A 22,128-nucleotide genomic window follows, 5' to 3' on the forward strand; every position below is an offset into this window, starting at 1 on the left:
GGGGTACAGGGTGGCATATAGACTACATCAGGAGTCTGTCAGGGGTACAGGGTGGCATATAGACTACATCAGGGGTCTGTCAGGGGTACAGGGTGGCATATAGACTACATCAGGAGTCTGTCAGGGGTACAGGGTGGCATATAGACTACATCAGGGGTCTGTCAGGGGTACAGGGTGGCATATAGAATACATCAGGGGTCTGTCAGGGGTACAGGGTGGCATATAGAATACATCAGGGGTCTGTCAGGGGTACAGGGTGGCATATAGAATACATCAGGGGTCTGTCAGGGGTACAGGGTGGCATATAGACTACATCAGGGGTCTGTCAGGGGTACAGGGTGGCATATAGACTACATCAGGGGTCTGTCAGGAGTACAGGGTGGCATATAGACTACATCAGGGGTCTGTCAGGGGTACAGGGTGGCATATAGAATACATCAGGGGTCTGTCAGGGGTACAGGGTGGCATATAGAATACATCAGGGGTCTGTCAGGGGTACAGGGTGGCATATAGAATACATCAGGGGTCTGTCAGGGGTACAGGGTGGCATATAGAATACATCAGGGGTCTGTCAGGGGTACAGGGTGACGTATAGACTACATCAGGGGTCTGTCAGCCCTGCAGGGGTACAGGGTGGCATATAGACTACATCAGGGGTCTGTCAGGGGTACAGGGTGGCATATAGACTACATCAGGGGTCTGTCAGGGGTACAGGGTGGCATATAGAATACATCAGGGGTCTGTCAGGGGTACAGGGTGGCATATAGACTACATCAGGGGTCTGTTAGGGGTACAGAGTGGCATATAGACTACATCAGGGGTCTGTCAGGGGTACAGGGTGGCATATAGACTACATCAGGGGTCTGTCAGGGGTACAGGGTGTTATATAGACTACATCAGGGGTCTGTCAGGGGTACAGGGTGGCATATAGACTACATCAGGGGTCTGTCAGGGGTACAGGGTGGCATATAGAATACATCAGGGGTCTGTCAGGGGTACAGGGTGGCATATAGAATACATCAGGGGTCTGTCAGGGGTACCGTTTATCCATGTTTCCTGTCGACGTATGTACGCTTTGTCTTCACCACAATATTATTTACAGTACAACAACAAGATATAGCAGAATATGAAGAGGTTATTGCTAGAGGAGGGAGGACTGACGGTGTTGTCGTCTATAGTTGGTAGAGTAGGGAGGACTGACGGTGTTGTCGTCTACAGTTGGTAGAGTAGGGAGGACTGACGGTGTTGTCGTCTACAGTTGGTAGAGGAGGGAGGACAGACGATGTTGTCGTCTACAGTTGGTAGAGGAGGGAGGACTGACGGTGTTGTCGTCTACAGTTGGTAGAGGAGGGAGGACTGACGGTGTTGTCGTCTACAGTTGGTAGAGGAGGGAGGACTGACGATGTTGTCGTCTACATCAGGGGTCTGTCAGGGGTACAGGGTGGCATATAGAATACATCAGGGGTCTGTCAGGGGTACAGGGTGGCATATAGAATACATCAGGGGTCTGTCAGGGGTACAGGGTGGCATATAGAATACATCAGGGGTCTGTCAGGGGTACAGGGTGGCATATAGAATACATCAGGGGTCTGTCAGGGGTACAGGGTGACATATAGACTACATCAGGGGTCTGTCAGCCCTGCAGGGGTACAGGGTGGCATATAGACTACATCAGGGGTCTGTCAGGGGTACAGGGTGGCATATAGACTACATCAGGGGTCTGTCAGGGGTACAGGGTGGCATATAGAATACATCAGGGGTCTGTCAGGGGTACAGGGTGGCATATAGACTACATCAGGGGTCTGTTAGGGGTACAGAGTGGCATATAGACTACATCAGGGGTCTGTCAGGGGTACAGGGTGGCATATAGACTACATCAGGGGTCTGTCAGGGGTACAGGGTGTTATATAGACTACATCAGGGGTCTGTCAGGGGTACAGGGTGGCATATAGACTACATCAGGGGTCTGTCAGGGGTACAGGGTGGCATATAGAATACATCAGGGGTCTGTCAGGGGTACAGGGTGGCATATAGAATACATCAGGGGTCTGTCAGGGGTACAGGGTGGCATATAGAATACATCAGGGGTCTGTCAGGGGTACAGGGTGGCATATAGAATACATCAGGGGTCTGTCAGGGTTACAGGGTGGCATATAGAATACATCAGGGGTCTGTCAGGGGTACAGGGTGACATATAGACTACATCAGGGGTCTGTCAGCCCTGCAGGGGTACAGGGTGGCATATAGACTACATCAGGGGTCTGTCAGGGGTACAGGGTGGCATATAGACTACATCAGGGGTCTGTCAGGGGTACAGGGTGGCATATAGAATACATCAGGGGTCTGTCAGGGGTACAGGGTGGCATATAGACTACATCAGGGGTCTGTTAGGGGTACAGAGTGGCATATAGACTACATCAGGGGTCTGTCAGGGGTACAGGGTGGCATATAGACTACATCAGGGGTCTGTCAGGGGTACAGGGTGTTATATAGACTACATCAGGGGTCTGTCAGGGGTACAGGGTGGCATATAGACTACATCAGGGGTCTGTCAGGGGTACAGGGTGGCATATAGAATACATCAGGGGTCTGTCAGGGGTACAGGGTGGCATATAGAATACATCAGGGGTCTGTCAGGGGTACAGGGTGGCATATAGAATACATCAGGGGTCTGTCAGGGGTACAGGGTGGCATATAGAATACATCAGGGGTCTGTCAGGGGTACAGGGTGGCATATAGAATACATCAGGGGTCTGTCAGCCCTGCAGGGGTACAGGGTGGCATATAGACTACATCAGGGGTCTGTCAGCCCTGCAGGGGTACAGGGTGACATATAGACTACATCAGGGGTCTGTCAGGGGTACAGGGTGGCATATAGAATACATCAGGGGTCTGTCAGCCCTGCAGGGGTACAGGGTGGCATATAGACTGCATCAGGGGTCTGTCAGGGGTACAGGGTGGAATATAGAATACATCAGGGGTCTGTCAGGGGTACAGGGTGGCATATAGAATACATCAGGGGTCTGTCAGGGGTACAGGGTGGCATATAGAATACGTCAGGGGTCTGTCAGGGGTACAGGGTGGCATATAGACTACATCAGGGGTCTGTCAGGGGTACAGGGTGGCATATAGAATACATCAGGGGTCTGTCAGGGGTACAGGGTGGCATATAGACTACATCAGGGGTCTGTCAGGGGTACAGGGTGGCATATAGACTACATCAGGGGTCTGTCAGGGTTACAGGGTGGCATATAGACTACATCAGGGGTCTGTCAGGGGTACAGGGTGGCATATAGACTACATCAGGGGTCTGTCAGGGGTACAGGGTGGCATATAGAATACATCAGCGTTCTGTCAGGGGTACAGGGTGGCATATAGACTACATCAGGGGTCTGTCAGGGGTACAGGGTGGCATATAGAATACATCAGGGTTCTGTCAGGGGTACAGGGTGGCATATAGAATACATCAGGGGTCTGTCAGGGGTACAGGGTGGCATATAGAATACATCAGGGGTCTGTCAGGGGTACAGGGTGGCATATAGACTACATCAGGGGTCTGTCAGCCCTGCAGGGGTACAGGGTGGCATATAGAATACATCAGGGGTCTGTCAGGGGTACAGGGTGGCATATAGAATACATCAGGGTTCAGTCAGGGGTACAGGGTGGCATATAGACTACATCAGGGGTCTGTCAGCCCTGCAGGGGTACAGGGTGGCATATAGAATACATCAGGGGTCTGTCAGGGGTACAGGGTGGCATATAGACTACATCAGGGGTACAGGGTGACATATAGACTACATCAGGGGTCTGTCAGGGGTACAGGGTGGCATATAGAATACATCAGGGTTCAGTCAGGGGTACAGGGTGGCATATAGACTACATCAGGGGTACAGGGTGACATATAGACTACATCAGGGGTCTGTCAGGGGTACAGGGTGGCATATAGACTACTTCAGGGGTACAGGGTGACATATAGACTACATCAGGGGTCTGTCAGGGGTACAGTGTGGCATATAGAATACATCAAGGTTCTGTCAGGGGTACAGGGTGGCATATAGACTACATCAGGGGTCTGTCAGGGGGTACAGGGTGGCATATAGAATACATCAGGGTTCTGTCAGGGGTACAGGGTGGCATATAGACTACATCAGTGGTCTGTCAGGGGTACAGGGTGACATATAGAATACATCAGGGTTCTGTCAGGGGTACAGGGTGGCATATAGACTACATCAGGGGTCTGTCAGGGGTACAGGGTGACATATAGACTACATCAGGGGTCTGTCAGCCCTGCAGGGGTACAGGGTGGCATATAGACTACATCAGGGGTCTGTCAGGGGTACAGGGTGGCATATAGACTACATCAGGGGTCTGTCAGGGGTACAGGGTGGCATATAGAATACATCAGGGGTCTGTCAGGGGTACAGGGTGGCATATAGACTACATCAGGGGTCTGTCAGGGGTACAGGGTGGCATATAGAATACATCAGGGGTCTGTCAGGGGTACAGGGTGGCATATAGACTACATCAGGGGTCTGTCAGGAGTACAGGGTGGCATATAGACTACATCAGGGGTCTGTCAGGGGTACAGGGTGGCATATAGAATACATCAGGGGTCTGTCAGGGGTACAGGGTGGCATATAGAATACATCAGGGGTCTGTCAGGGGTACAGGGTGGCATATAGAATACATCAGGGGTCTGTCAGGGGTACAGGGTGGCATATAGAATACATCAGGGGTCTGTCAGGGGTACAGGGTGACGTATAGACTACATCAGGGGTCTGTCAGCCCTGCAGGGGTACAGGGTGGCATATAGACTACATCAGGGGTCTGTCAGGGGTACAGGGTGGCATATAGACTACATCAGGGGTCTGTCAGGGGTACAGGGTGGCATATAGAATACATCAGGGGTCTGTCAGGGGTACAGGGTGGCATATAGACTACATCAGGGGTCTGTTAGGGGTACAGAGTGGCATATAGACTACATCAGGGGTCTGTCAGGGGTACAGGGTGGCATATAGACTACATCAGGGGTCTGTCAGGGGTACAGGGTGTTATATAGACTACATCAGGGGTCTGTCAGGGGTACAGGGTGGCATATAGACTACATCAGGGGTCTGTCAGGGGTACAGGGTGGCATATAGAATACATCAGGGGTCTGTCAGGGGTACAGGGTGGCATATAGAATACATCAGGGGTCTGTCAGGGGTACCGTTTATCCATGTTTCCTGTCGACGTATGTACGCTTTGTCTTCACCACAATATTATTTACAGTACAACAACAAGATATAGCAGAATATGAAGAGGTTATTGCTAGAGGAGGGAGGACTGACGGTGTTGTCGTCTATAGTTGGTAGAGTAGGGAGGACTGACGGTGTTGTCGTCTACAGTTGGTAGAGTAGGGAGGACTGACGGTGTTGTCGTCTACAGTTGGTAGAGGAGGGAGGACAGACGATGTTGTCGTCTACAGTTGGTAGAGGAGGGAGGACTGACGGTGTTGTCGTCTACAGTTGGTAGAGGAGGGAGGACTGACGGTGTTGTCGTCTACAGTTGGTAGAGGAGGGAGGACTGACGATGTTGTCGTCTACATCAGGGGTCTGTCAGGGGTACAGGGTGGCATATAGAATACATCAGGGGTCTGTCAGGGGTACAGGGTGGCATATAGAATACATCAGGGGTCTGTCAGGGGTACAGGGTGGCATATAGAATACATCAGGGGTCTGTCAGGGGTACAGGGTGGCATATAGAATACATCAGGGGTCTGTCAGGGGTACAGGGTGACATATAGACTACATCAGGGGTCTGTCAGGGGTACAGGGTGGCATATAGACTACATCAGGGGTCTGTCAGGGGTACAGGGTGGCATATAGAATACATCAGGGGTCTGTCAGGGGTACAGGGTGGCATATAGACTACATCAGGGGTCTGTTAGGGGTACAGAGTGGCATATAGACTACATCAGGGGTCTGTCAGGGGTACAGGGTGGCATATAGACTACATCAGGGGTCTGTCAGGGGTACAGGGTGTTATATAGACTACATCAGGGGTCTGTCAGGGGTACAGGGTGGCATATAGACTACATCAGGGGTCTGTCAGGGGTACAGGGTGGCATATAGAATACATCAGGGGTCTGTCAGGGGTACAGGGTGGCATATAGAATACATCAGGGGTCTGTCAGGGGTACAGGGTGGCATATAGAATACATCAGGGGTCTGTCAGGGGTACAGGGTGGCATATAGAATACATCAGGGGTCTGTCAGGGGTACAGGGTGGCATATAGAATACATCAGGGGTCTGTCAGGGGTACAGGGTGACATATAGACTACATCAGGGGTCTGTCAGCCCTGCAGGGGTACAGGGTGGCATATAGACTACATCAGGGGTCTGTCAGGGGTACAGGGTGGCATATAGACTACATCAGGGGTCTGTCAGGGGTACAGGGTGGCATATAGAATACATCAGGGGTCTGTCAGGGGTACAGGGTGGCATATAGACTACATCAGGGGTCTGTTAGGGGTACAGAGTGGCATATAGACTACATCAGGGGTCTGTCAGGGGTACAGGGTGGCATATAGACTACATCAGGGGTCTGTCAGGGGTACAGGGTGTTATATAGACTACATCAGGGGTCTGTCAGGGGTACAGGGTGGCATATAGACTACATCAGGGGTCTGTCAGGGGTACAGGGTGGCATATAGAATACATCAGGGGTCTGTCAGGGGTACAGGGTGGCATATAGAATACATCAGGGGTCTGTCAGGGGTACAGGGTGGCATATAGAATACATCAGGGGTCTGTCAGGGGTACAGGGTGGCATATAGAATACATCAGGGGTCTGTCAGGGGTACAGGGTGGCATATAGAATACATCAGGGGTCTGTCAGCCCTGCAGGGGTACAGGGTGGCATATAGACTACATCAGGGGTCTGTCAGCCCTGCAGGGGTACAGGGTGACATATAGACTACATCAGGGGTCTGTCAGGGGTACAGGGTGGCATATAGAATACATCAGGGGTCTGTCAGCCCTGCAGGGGTACAGGGTGGCATATAGACTGCATCAGGGGTCTGTCAGGGGTACAGGGTGGCATATAGAATACATCAGGGGTCTGTCAGGGGTACAGGGTGGCATATAGAATACATCAGGGGTCTGTCAGGGGTACAGGGTGGCATATAGAATACATCAGGGGTCTGTCAGGGGTACAGGGTGGCATATAGACTACATCAGGGGTCTGTCAGGGGTACAGGGTGGCATATAGAATACATCAGGGGTCTGTCAGGGGTACAGGGTGGCATATAGACTACATCAGGGGTCTGTCAGGGGTACAGGGTGGCATATAGACTACATCAGGGGTCTGTCAGGGTTACAGGGTGGCATATAGACTACATCAGGGGTCTGTCAGGGGTACAGGGTGGCATATAGACTACATCAGGGGTCTGTCAGGGGTACAGGGTGGCATATAGACTACATCAGGGGTCTGTCAGGGGTACAGGGTGGCATATAGAATACATCAGGGGTCTGTCAGGGGTACAGGGTGGCATATAGAATACATCAGGGGTCTGTCAGGGGTACAGGGTGGCATATAGAATACATCAGGGGTCTGTCAGGGGTACAGGGTGGCATATAGAATACATCAGGGGTCTGTCAGGGGTACAGGGTGGCATATAGAATACATCAGGGGTCTGTCAGCCCTGCAGGGGTACAGGGTGGCATATAGACTACATCAGGGGTCTGTCAGCCCTGCAGGGGTACAGGGTGACATATAGACTACATCAGGGGTCTGTCAGGGGTACAGGGTGGCATATAGAATACATCAGGGGTCTGTCAGCCCTGCAGGGGTACAGGGTGGCATATAGACTGCATCAGGGGTCTGTCAGGGGTACAGGGTGGCATATAGAATACATCAGGGGTCTGTCAGGGGTACAGGGTGGCATATAGAATACATCAGGGGTCTGTCAGGGGTACAGGGTGGCATATAGAATACATCAGGGGTCTGTCAGGGGTACAGGGTGGCATATAGACTACATCAGGGGTCTGTCAGGGGTACAGGGTGGCATATAGAATACATCAGGGGTCTGTCAGGGGTACAGGGTGGCATATAGACTACATCAGGGGTCTGTCAGGGGTACAGGGTGGCATATAGACTACATCAGGGGTCTGTCAGGGTTACAGGGTGGCATATAGACTACATCAGGGGTCTGTCAGGGGTACAGGGTGGCATATAGACTACATCAGGGGTCTGTCAGGGGTACAGGGTGGCATATAGAATACATCAGCGTTCTGTCAGGGGTACAGGGTGGCATATAGACTACATCAGGGGTCTGTCAGGGGTACAGGGTGGCATATAGAATACATCAGGGTTCTGTCAGGGGTACAGGGTGGCATATAGAATACATCAGGGGTCTGTCAGGGGTACAGGGTGGCATATAGAATACATCAGGGGTCTGTCAGGGGTACAGGGTGGCATATAGACTACATCAGGGGTCTGTCAGCCCTGCAGGGGTACAGGGTGGCATATAGAATACATCAGGGGTCTGTCAGGGGTACAGGGTGGCATATAGAATACATCAGGGTTCAGTCAGGGGTACAGGGTGGCATATAGACTACATCAGGGGTCTGTCAGCCCTGCAGGGGTACAGGGTGGCATATAGAATACATCAGGGGTCTGTCAGGGGTACAGGGTGGCATATAGACTACATCAGGGGTACAGGGTGACATATAGACTACATCAGGGGTCTGTCAGGGGTACAGGGTGGCATATAGAATACATCAGGGTTCAGTCAGGGGTACAGGGTGGCATATAGACTACATCAGGGGTACAGGGTGACATATAGACTACATCAGGGGTCTGTCAGGGGTACAGGGTGGCATATAGAATACATCAGGGTTCAGTCAGGGGTACAGGGTGGCATATAGACTACATCAGGGGTACAGGGTGACATATAGACTACATCAGGGGTCTGTCAGGGGTACAGGGTGGCATATAGACTACTTCAGGGGTACAGGGTGACATATAGACTACATCAGGGGTCTGTCAGGGGTACAGTGTGGCATATAGAATACATCAAGGTTCTGTCAGGGGTACAGGGTGGCATATAGACTACATCAGGGGTCTGTCAGGGGGTACAGGGTGGCATATAGAATACATCAGGGTTCTGTCAGGGGTACAGGGTGGCATATAGACTACATCAGTGGTCTGTCAGGGGTACAGGGTGACATATAGAATACATCAGGGTTCTGTCAGGGGTACAGGGTGGCATATAGACTACATCAGGGGTCTGTCAGGGGTACAGGGTGACATATAGACTACATCAGGGGTCTGTCAGCCCTGCAGGGGTACAGGGTGGCATATAGACTACATCAGGGGTCTGTCAGGGGTACAGGGTGGCATATAGACTACATCAGGGGTCTGTCAGGGGTACAGGGTGGCATATAGAATACATCAGGGGTCTGTCAGGGGTACAGGGTGGCATATAGACTACATCAGGGGTCTGTCAGGGGTACAGGGTGGCATATAGAATACATCAGGGGTCTGTCAGGGGTACAGGGTGGCATATAGACTACATCAGGGGTCTGTTAGGGGTACAGAGTGGCATATAGACTACATCAGGGGTCTGTCAGGGGTACAGGGTGGCATATAGACTACATCAGGGGTCTGTCAGGGGTACAGGGTGGCATATAGAATACATCAGGGGTCTGTCAGGGGTACAGGGTGGCATATAGAATACATCAGGGGTCTGTCAGGGGTACAGGGTGGCATATAGAATACATCAGGGGTCTGTCAGGGGTACAGGGTGGCATATAGAATACATCAGGGGTCTGTCAGGGGTACAGGGTGGCATATAGAATACATCAGGGGTCTGTCAGCCCTGCAGGGGTACAGGGTGGCATATAGACTACATCAGGGGTCTGTCAGCCCTGCAGGGGTACAGGGTGACATATAGACTACATCAGGGGTCTGTCAGGGGTACAGGGTGGCATATAGAATACATCAGGGGTCTGTCAGCCCTGCAGGGGTACAGGGTGGCATATAGACTGCATCAGGGGTCTGTCAGGGGTACAGGGTGGCATATAGAATACATCAGGGGTCTGTCAGGGGTACAGGGTGGCATATAGAATACATCAGGGGTCTGTCAGGGGTACAGGGTGGCATATAGAATACATCAGGGGTCTGTCAGGGGTACAGGGTGGCATATAGACTACATCAGGGGTCTGTCAGGGGTACAGGGTGGCATATAGAATACATCAGGGGTCTGTCAGGGGTACAGGGTGGCATATAGACTACATCAGGGGTCTGTCAGGGGTACAGGGTGGCATATAGACTACATCAGGGGTCTGTCAGGGTTACAGGGTGGCATATAGACTACATCAGGGGTCTGTCAGGGGTACAGGGTGGCATATAGACTACATCAGGGGTACAGGGTGGCATATAGACTACATCAGGGGTCTGTCAAGGGTACAGGGTGGCATATAGACTACATCAGGGGTCTGTCAGGGGTACAGGGTGGCATATAGACTACATCAGGGGTCTGTCAGCCCTGCAGGGGTACAGGGTGACATATAGACTACATCAGGGGTCTGTCAGGGGTACAGGGTGGCATATAGACTACATCAGGGGTCTGTCAGGGGTACAGGGTGGCATATAGACTACATCAGGGGTCTGTCAGGGGTACAGGGTGGCATATAGAATACATCAGGGGTCTGTCAGGGGTACAGGGTGGCATATATACTACATCAGGTGTCTGTCAGGGGTACAGGGTGGCATATAGACTACATCAGGGGTCTGTCAGGGGTACAGGGTGGCATATAGACTACATCAGGGGTCTGTCAGGGGTACAGGGTGGCATATAGACTACATCAGGGGTACAGGGTGACATATAGACTACATCAGGGGTCTGTCAGGGGTACAGGGTGGCATATAGAATACATCAGGGTTCAGTCAGGGGTACAGGGTGGCATATAGACTACATCAGGGGTACAGGGTGACATATAGACTACATCAGGGGTCTGTCAGGGGTACAGGGTGGCATATAGAATACATCAGGGTTCAGTCAGGGGTACAGGGTGGCATATAGACTACATCAGGGGTACAGGGTGACATATAGACTACATCAGGGGTCTGTCAGGGGTACAGGGTGGCATATAGACTACTTCAGGGGTACAGGGTGACATATAGACTACATCAGGGGTCTGTCAGGGGTACAGTGTGGCATATAGAATACATCAAGGTTCTGTCAGGGGTACAGGGTGGCATATAGACTACATCAGGGGTCTGTCAGGGGGTACAGGGTGGCATATAGAATACATCAGGGTTCTGTCAGGGGTACAGGGTGGCATATAGACTACATCAGTGGTCTGTCAGGGGTACAGGGTGACATATAGAATACATCAGGGTTCTGTCAGGGGTACAGGGTGGCATATAGACTACATCAGGGGTCTGTCAGGGGTACAGGGTGACATATAGACTACATCAGGGGTCTGTCAGCCCTGCAGGGGTACAGGGTGGCATATAGACTACATCAGGGGTCTGTCAGGGGTACAGGGTGGCATATAGACTACATCAGGGGTCTGTCAGGGGTACAGGGTGGCATATAGAATACATCAGGGGTCTGTCAGGGGTACAGGGTGGCATATAGACTACATCAGGGGTCTGTCAGGGGTACAGGGTGGCATATAGAATACATCAGGGGTCTGTCAGGGGTACAGGGTGGCATATAGACTACATCAGGGGTCTGTCAGGGGTACAGGGTGGCATATAGACTACATCAGGGGTCTGTCAGGGGTACAGGGTGGCATATAGAATACTTCAGCGTTCTGTCAGGGGTACAGGGTGGCATATAGACTACATCAGGGGTCTGTCAGGGGTACAGGGTGGCATATAGAATACATCAGGGTTCTGTCAGGGGTACAGGGTGGCATATAGAATACATCAGGGGTCTGTCAGGGGTACAGGGTGGCATATAGAATACATCAGGGGTCTGTCAGGGGTACAGGGTGGCATATAGACTACATCAGGGGTCTGTCAGCCCTGCAGGGGTACAGGGTGGCATATAGAATACATCAGGGGTCTGTCAGGGGTACAGGGTGGCATATAGAATACATCAGGGTTCAGTCAGGGGTACAGGGTGGCATATAGACTACATCAGGGGTCTGTCAGCCCTGCAGGGGTACAGGGTGGCATATAGAATACATCAGGGGTCTGTCAGGGGTACAGGGTGGCATATAGAATACATCAGGGTTCAGTCAGGGGTACAGGGTGGCATATAGACTACATCAGGGGTACAGGGTGACATATAGACTACATCAGGGGTCTGTCAGGGGTACAGGGTGGCATATAGACTACTTCAGGGGTACAGGGTGACATATAGACTACATCAGGGGTCTGTCAGGGGTACAGTGTGGCATATAGAATACATCAGGGTTCTGTCAGGGGTACAGGGTGGCATATAGACTACATCAGGGGTCTGTCAGGGGGTACAGGGTGGCATATAGAATACATCAGGGTTCTGTCAGGGGTACAGGGTGGCATATAGACTACATCAGTGGTCTGTCAGGGGTACAGGGTGACATATAGAATACATCAGGGTTCTGTCAGGGGTACAGGGTGGCATAAAGACTACATCAGGGGTCTGTCAGGGGTACAGGGTGACATATAGACTACATCAGGGGTCTGTCAGCCCTGCAGGGGTACAGGGTGGCATATAGACTACATCAGGGGTCTGTCAGGGGTACAGGGTGGCATATAGACTACATCAGGGGTCTGTCAGGGGTACAGGGTGGCATATAGAATACATCAGGGGTCTGTCAGGGGTACAGGTTGGCATATAGACTACATCAGGGGTCTGTCAGGGGTACAGGGTGGCATATAGAATACATCAGGGTTCAGTCAGGGGTACAGGGTGGCATATAGACTACATCAGGGGTACAGGGTGACATATAGACTACATCAGGGGTCTGTCAGGGGTACAGGGTGGCATATAGACTACTTCAGGGGTACAGGGTGACATATAGACTACATCAGGGGTCTGTCAGGGGTACAGTGTGGCATATAGAATACATCAAGGTTCTGTCAGGGGTACAGGGTGGCATATAGACTACATCAGGGGTCTGTCAGGGGGTACAGGGTGACATATAGACTACATCAGGGGTCTGTCAGCCCTGCAGGGGTACAGGGTGACATATAGACTACATCAGGGGTCTGTCAGGGGTACAGGGTGGCATATAGACTACATCAGGGGTACAGGGTGGCATATAGACTACATCAGGGGTCTGTCAAGGGTACAGGGTGGCATATAGACTACATCAGGGGTCTGTCAGGGGTACAGGGTGGCATATAGACTACATCAGGGGTCTGTCAGCCCTGCAGGGGTACAGGGTGACATATAGACTACATCAGGGGTCTGTCAGGAGTACAGGGTGGCATATAGACTACAGCAGGGGTCTGTCAGGGGTACAGGGTGGCATATAGAATACATCAGGGGTCTGTCAGGGGTACAGGGTGGCATATAGACTACATCAGGGGTCTGTTAGGGGTACAGAGTGGCATATAGACTACATCAGGGGTCTGTCAGGGGTACAGGGTGGCATATAGACTACATCAGGGGTCTGTCAGGGGTACAGGGTGGCATATAGACTACATCAGGGGTCTGTCAGGGGTACAGGGTGGCATATAGAATACATCAGGGGTCTGTCAGGGGTACAGGGTGGCATATAGAATACATCAGGGGTCTGTCAGGGGTACAGGGTGGCATATAGAATACATCAGGGGTCTGTCAGGGGTACAGGGTGGCATATAGAATACATCAGGGGTCTGTCAGGGGTACAGGGTGGCATATAGAATACATCAGGGGTCTGTCAGGGGTACAGGGTGGCATATAGAATACATCAGGGGTCTGTCAGCCCTGCAGGGGTACAGGGTGGCATATAGAATACATCAGGGGTCTGTCAGGGGTACAGGGTGGCATATAGACTACATCAGGGGTCTGTCAGGGGTACAGGGTGGCATATAGAATACATCAGGGGTCTGTCAGGGGTACAGGGTGGCATATAGAATACATCAGGGGTCTGTCAGGGGTACAGGGTGGCATATAGAATACATCAGGGGTCTGTCAGGGGTACAGGGTGGCATATAGACTACATCAGGGGTCTGTCAGGGGTACAGGGTGGCATATAGAATACATCAGGGGTCTGTCAGGGGTACAGGGTGGCATATAGACTACATCAGGGGTCTGTCAGGGGTACAGGGTGGCATATAGACTACATCAGGGGTCTGTCAGGGGTACAGGGTGGCATATAGACTACATCAGGGGTCTGTCAGGGGTACAGGGTGGCATATAGACTACATCAGGGGTCTGTCAGGGGTACAGGGTGGCATATAGAATACTTCAGCGTTCTGTCAGGGGTACAGGGTGGCATATAGACTACATCAGGGGTCTGTCAGGGGTACAGGGTGGCATATAGAATACATCAGGGTTCTGTCAGGGGTACAGGGTGGCATATAGAATACATCAGGGGTCTGTCAGGGGTACAGGGTGGCATATAGAATACATCAGGGGTCTGTCAGGGGTACAGGGTGGCATATAGACTACATCAGGGGTCTGTCAGCCCTGCAGGGGTACAGGGTGGCATATAGAATACATCAGGGGTCTGTCAGGGGTACAGGGTGGCATATAGAATACATCAGGGTTCAGTCAGGGGTACAGGGTGGCATATAGACTACATCAGGGGTCTGTCAGCCCTGCAGGGGTACAGGGTGGCATATAGAATACATCAGGGGTCTGTCAGGGGTACAGGGTGGCATATAGAATACATCAGGGTTCAGTCAGGGGTACAGGGTGGCATATAGACTACATCAGGGGTACAGGGTGACATATAGACTACATCAGGGGTCTGTCAGGGGTACAGGGTGGCATATAGACTACTTCAGGGGTACAGGGTGACATATAGACTACATCAGGGGTCTGTCAGGGGTACAGTGTGGCATATAGAATACATCAGGGTTCTGTCAGGGGTACAGGGTGGCATATAGACTACATCAGGGGTCTGTCAGGGGGTACAGGGTGGCATATAGAATACATCAGGGTTCTGTCAGGGGTACAGGGTGGCATATAGACTACATCAGTGGTCTGTCAGGGGTACAGGGTGACATATAGAATACATCAGGGTTCTGTCAGGGGTACAGGGTGGCATATAGACTACATCAGGGGTCTGTCAGGGGTACAGGGTGACATATAGACTACATCAGGGGTCTGTCAGCCCTGCAGGGGTACAGGGTGGCATATAGACTACATCAGGGGTCTGTCAGGGGTACAGGGTGGCATATAGACTACATCAGGGGTCTGTCAGGGGTACAGGGTGGCATATAGAATACATCAGGGGTCTGTCAGGGGTACAGGGTGGCATATAGAATACATCAGGGGTCTGTCAGGGGTACAGGGTGGCATATAGACTACATCAGGGGTCTGTCAGGGGTACAGGGTGGCATATATACTACATCAGGGGTCTGTCAGGGGTACAGGGTGGCATATAGACTACATCAGTGGTCTGTCAGGGGTACAGGGTGGCATATAGACTACATCAGGGGTCTGTCAGGGGTACAGGGTGACATATAGACTACATCAGGGGTCTGTCAGGGGTACAGGGTGGCATATAGACTACATCAGGGGTACAGGGTGGCATATAGACTACATCAGGGGTCTGTCAAGGGTACAGGGTGGCATATAGACTACATCAGGGGTCTGTCAGGGGTACAGGGTGGCATATAGACTACATCAGGGGTCTGTCAGCCCTGCAGGGGTACAGGGTGACATATAGACTACATCAGGGGTCTGTCAGGGGTACAGGGTGGCATATAGACTACATCAGGGGTCTGTCAGGGGTACAGGGTGACATATAGACTACATCAGGGGTCTGTCAGCCCTGCAGGGGTACAGGGTGACATATAGACTACATCAGGGGTCTGTCAGCCCTGCAGGGGTACAGGGTGACATATAGACTACATCAGGGGTCTGTCAGCCCTGCAGGGGTACAGGGTGACATATAGACTACATCAGGGGTCTGTCAGGGGTACAGGGTGACATATAGACTACATCAGGGGTCTGTCAGCCCTGCAGGGGTACAGGGTGACATATAGACTACATCAGGGGTCTGTCAGCCCTGCAGGGGTACAGGGTGACATATAGACTACATCAGGGGTCTGTCAGGGGTACAGGGTGACATATAGACTACATCAGGGGTCTGTCAGCCCTGCAGGGGTACAGGGTGACATATAGACTACATCAGGGGTCTGTCAGGGGTACAGGGTGGCATATAGACTACAGCAGGGGTCTGTCAGGGGTACAGGGTGGCATATAGAATACATCAGGGGTCTGTCAGGGGTACAGGGTGGCATATAGAATACATCAGGGGTCTGTCAGGGGTACAGGGTGGCATATAGAATACATCAGGGGTCTGTTAGGGGTACAGAGTGGCATATAGACTACATCAGGGGTCTGTCAGGGGTACAGGGTGGCATATAGACTACATCAGGGGTCTGTCAGGGGTACAGGGTGGCATATATACTACATCAGGGGTCTGTCAGGGGTACAGGGTGGCATATAGACTACATTAGTGGTCTGTCAGGGGTACAGGGTGGCATATAGACTACATCAGGGGTCTGTCAGGGGTACAGGGTGACATATAGACTACATCAGGGGTCTGTCAGGGGTACAGGGTGGCATATAGAATACATCAGGGGTCTGTCAGGGGTACAGGGTGGCATATAGAATACATCAGGGGTCTGTCAGGGGTACAGGGTGACATATAGACTACATCAGGGGTCTGTCAGCCCTGCAGGGGTACAGGGTGGCATATAGACTACATCAGGGGTCTGTCAGGGGTACAGGGTGGCATATAGACTACATCAGGGGTCTGTCAGCCCTGCAGGGGTACAGGGTGACATATAGACTACATCAGGGGTCTGTCAGGGGTACAGGGTGACATATAGACTACATCAGGGGTCTGTCAGGGGTACAGGGTGACATATAGACTACATCAGGGGTCTGTCAGCCCTGCAGGGGTACAGGGTGGCATATAGACTACATCAGGGGTCTGTCAGGGGTACAGGGTGGCATATAGACTACATCAGGGGTCTGTCAGCCCTGCAGGGGTACAGGGTGACATATAGACTACATCAGGGGTCTGTCAGGGGTACAGTGTGGCATATAGAATACATCAGGGTTCTGTCAGGGGTACAGGGTGGCATATAGACTACATCAGGGGTCTGTCAGGGGGTACAGGGTGGCATATAGAATACATCAGGGTTCTGTCAGGGGTACAGGGTGGCATATAGACTACATCAGTGGTCTGTCAGGGGTACAGGGTGACATATAGAATACATCAGGGTTCTGTCAGGGGTACAGGGTGGCATATAGACTACATCAGGGGTCTGTCAGGGGTACAGGGTGACATATAGACTACATCAGGCGTCTGTCAGCCCTGCAGGGGTACAGGGTGGCATATAGACTACATCAGGGGTCTGTCAGGGGTACAGGGTGGCATATAGACTACATCAGGGGTCTGTCAGGGGTACAGGGTGGCATATAGAATACATCAGGGGTCTGTCAGGGGTACAGGGTGGCATATAGACTACATCAGGGGTCTGTCAGGGGTACAGGGTGGCATATAGACTACATCAGGGGTCTGTCAGGGGTACAGGGTGGCATATAGACTACATCAGGGGTCTGTCAGGGGTACAGGGTGGCATATATACTACATCAGGGGTCTGTCAGGGGTACAGGGTGGCATATAGACTACATCAGTGGTCTGTCAGGGGTACAGGGTGGCATATAGACTACATCATGGGTCTGTCAGGGGTACAGGGTGACATATAGACTACATCAGGGGTCTGTCAGGGGTACAGGGTGGCATATAGACTACATCAGGGGTACAGGGTGGCATATAGACTACATCAGGGGTCTGTCAAGGGTACAGGGTGGCATATAGACTACATCAGGGGTCTGTCAGGGGTACAGGGTGGCATATAGACTACATCAGGGGTCTGTCAGCCCTGCAGGGGTACAGGGTGACATATAGACTACATCAGGGGTCTGTCAGGGGTACAGGGTGGCATATAGACTACATCAGGGGTCTGTCAGGGGTACAGGGTGACATATAGACTACATCAGGGGTCTGTCAGCCCTGCAGGGGTACAGGGTGACATATAGACTACATCAGGGGTCTGTCAGCCCTGCAGGGGTACAGGGTGACATATAGACTACATCAGGGGTCTGTCAGCCCTGCAGGGGTACAGGGTGACATATAGACTACATCAGGGGTCTGTCAGGGGTACAGGGTGACATATAGACTACATCAGGGGTCTGTCAGCCCTGCAGGGGTACAGGGTGACATATAGACTACATCAGGGGTCTGTCAGCCCTGCAGGGGTACAGGGTGACATATAGACTACATCAGGGGTCTGTCAGGGGTACAGGGTGACATATAGACTACATCAGGGGTCTGTCAGCCCTGCAGGGGCCACGGGTTAACGTATAGACTACATCAGGGGTCTGTCAGGGGTACAGGGTGGCATATAGACTACAGCAGGGGTCTGTCAGGGGTACAGGGTGGCATATAGAATACATCAGGGGTCTGTCAGGGGTACAGGGTGGCATATAGAATACATCAGGGGTCTGTCAGGGGTACAGGGTGGCATATAGAATACATCAGGGGTCTGTTAGGGGTACAGAGTGGCATATAGACTACATCAGGGGTCTGTCAGGGGTACAGGGTGGCATATAGACTACATCAGGGGTCTGTCAGGGGTACAGGGTGGCATATATACTACATCAGGGGTCTGTCAGGGGTACAGGGTGGCATATAGACTACATTAGTGGTCTGTCAGGGGTACAGGGTGGCATATAGACTACATCAGGGGTCTGTCAGGGGTACAGGGTGACATATAGACTACATCAGGGGTCTGTCAGGGGTACAGGGTGGCATATAGAATACATCAGGGGTCTGTCAGGGGTACAGGGTGGCATATAGAATACATCAGGGGTCTGTCAGGGGTACAGGGTGACATATAGACTACATCAGGGGTCTGTCAGCCCTGCAGGGGTACAGGGTGGCATATAGACTACATCAGGGGTCTGTCAGGGGTACAGGGTGGCATATAGACTACATCAGGGGTCTGTCAGCCCTGCAGGGGTACAGGGTGACATATAGACTACATCAGGGGTCTGTCAGGGGTACAGGGTGACATATAGACTACATCAGGGGTCTGTCAGGGGTACAGGGTGACATATAGACTACATCAGGGGTCTGTCAGCCCTGCAGGGGTACAGGGTGGCATATAGACTACATCAGGGGTCTGTCAGGGGTACAGGGTGGCATATAGACTACATCAGGGGTCTGTCAGCCCTGCAGGGGTACAGGGTGACATATAGACTACATCAGGGGTCTGTCAGGGGTACAGTGTGGCATATAGAATACATCAGGGTTCTGTCAGGGGTACAGGGTGGCATATAGACTACATCAGGGGTCTGTCAGGGGGTACAGGGTGGCATATAGAATACATCAGGGTTCTGTCAGGGGTACAGGGTGGCATATAGACTACATCAGTGGTCTGTCAGGGGTACAGGGTGACATATAGAATACATCAGGGTTCTGTCAGGGGTACAGGGTGGCATATAGACTACATCAGGGGTCTGTCAGGGGTACAGGGTGACATATAGACTACATCAGGCGTCTGTCAGCCCTGCAGGGGTACAGGGTGGCATATAGACTACATCAGGGGTCTGTCAGGGGTACAGGGTGGCATATAGACTACATCAGGGGTCTGTCAGGGGTACAGGGTGGCATATAGAATACATCAGGGGTCTGTCAGGGGTACAGGGTGGCATATAGACTACATCAGGGGTCTGTCAGGGGTACAGGGTGGCATATAGACTACATCAGGGGTCTGTCAGGGGTACAGGGTGGCATATAGACTACATCAGGGGTCTGTCAGGGGTACAGGGTGGCATATATACTACATCAGGGGTCTGTCAGGGGTACAGGGTGGCATATAGACTACATCAGTGGTCTGTCAGGGGTACAGGGTGGCATATAGACTACATCATGGGTCTGTCAGGGGTACAGGGTGACATATAGACTACATCAGGGGTCTGTCAGGGGTACAGGGTGGCATATAGACTACATCAGGGGTACAGGGTGGCATATAGACTACATCAGGGGTCTGTCAAGGGTACAGGGTGGCATATAGACTACATCAGGGGTCTGTCAGGGGTACAGGGTGGCATATAGACTACATCAGGGGTCTGTCAGCCCTGCAGGGGTACAGGGTGACATATAGACTACATCAGGGGTCTGTCAGGGGTACAGGGTGGCATATAGACTACATCAGGGGTCTGTCAGGGGTACAGGGTGACATATAGACTACATCAGGGGTCTGTCAGCCCTGCAGGGGTACAGGGTGACATATAGACTACATCAGGGGTCTGTCAGCCCTGCAGGGGTACAGGGTGACATATAGACTACATCAGGGGTCTGTCAGCCCTGCAGGGGTACAGGGTGACATATAGACTACATCAGGGGTCTGTCAGGGGTACAGGGTGACATATAGACTACATCAGGGGTCTGTCAGCCCTGCAGGGGTACAGGGTGACATATAGACTACATCAGGGGTCTGTCAGCCCTGCAGGGGTACAGGGTGACATATAGACTACATCAGGGGTCTGTCAGGGGTACAGGGTGACATATAGACTACATCAGGGGTCTGTCAGCCCTGCAGGGGTACAGGGTGACATATAGACTACATCAGGGGTCTGTCAGGGGTACAGGGTGGCATATAGACTACAGCAGGGGTCTGTCAGGGGTACAGGGTGGCATATAGAATACATCAGGGGTCTGTCAGGGGTACAGGGTGGCATATAGAATACATCAGGGGTCTGTCAGGGGTACAGGGTGGCATATAGAATACATCAGGGGTCTGTTAGGGGTACAGAGTGGCATATAGACTACATCAGGGGTCTGTCAGGGGTACAGGGTGGCATATAGACTACATCAGGGGTCTGTCAGGGGTACAGGGTGGCATATATACTACATCAGGGGTCTGTCAGGGGTACAGGGTGGCATATAGACTACATCAGTGGTCTGTCAGGGGTACAGGGTGGCATATAGACTACATCAGGGGTCTGTCAGGGGTACAGGGTGACATATAGACTACATCAGGGGTCTGTCAGGGGTACAGGGTGGCATATAGAATACATCAGGGGTCTGTCAGGGGTACAGGGTGGCATATAGAATACATCAGGGGTCTGTCAGGGGTACAGGGTGACATATAGACTACATCAGGGGTCTGTCAGCCCTGCAGGGGTACAGGGTGGCATATAGACTACATCAGGGGTCTGTCAGGGGTACAGGGTGGCATATAGACTACATCAGGGGTCTGTCAGCCCTGCAGGGGTACAGGGTGACATATAGACTACATCAGGGGTCTGTCAGGGGTACAGGGTGACATATAGACTACATCAGGGGTCTGTCAGGGGTACAGGGTGACATATAGACTACATCAGGGGTCTGTCAGCCCTGCAGGGGTACAGGGTGGCATATAGACTACATCAGGGGTCTGTCAGGGGTACAGGGTGGCATATAGACTACATCAGGGGTCTGTCAGCCCTGCAGGGGTACAGGGTGACATATAGACTACATCAGGGGTCTGTCAGGGGTACAGGGTGGCATATAGACTACATCAGGGGTCTGTCAGGGGTACAGGGTGGCATATAGAATACATCAGCGTTCTGTCAGGGGTACAGGGTGGCATATAGACTACATCAGGGGTCTGTCAGGGGTACAGGGTGGCATATAGAATACATCAGGGTTCTGTCAGGGGTACAGGGTGGCATATAGAATACATCAGGGGTCTGTCAGGGGTACAGGGTGGCATATAGAATACATCAGGGGTCTGTCAGGGGTACAGGGTGGCATATAGACTACATCAGGGGTCTGTCAGCCCTGCAGGGGTACAGGGTGGCATATAGAATACATCAGGGGTCTGTCAGGGGTACAGGGTGGCATATAGAATACATCAGGGTTCAGTCAGGGGTACAGGGTGGCATATAGACTACATCAGGGGTCTGTCAGCCCTGCAGGGGT

At 52.2% G+C, this 22,128-nt stretch overlaps 1 protein-coding gene across 1 annotated transcript in view; it reads left to right on the forward strand.

Moving 5' to 3' along the window:
- lrrc69 (leucine rich repeat containing 69) overlaps positions 1-22,128 on the forward strand; it is a 63,797-nt gene that overhangs the window by 4,220 nt on the left and 37,449 nt on the right. The window lies entirely within an intron of this gene.

The sequence above is a fragment of the Oncorhynchus mykiss genome, chromosome 18, assembly GCF_057628025.1.
Source record: "Oncorhynchus mykiss isolate SJ-2025 chromosome 18, ASM5762802v1, whole genome shotgun sequence".
In the NCBI taxonomy this organism is placed as follows: Eukaryota; Metazoa; Chordata; class Actinopteri; order Salmoniformes; family Salmonidae; genus Oncorhynchus; species Oncorhynchus mykiss.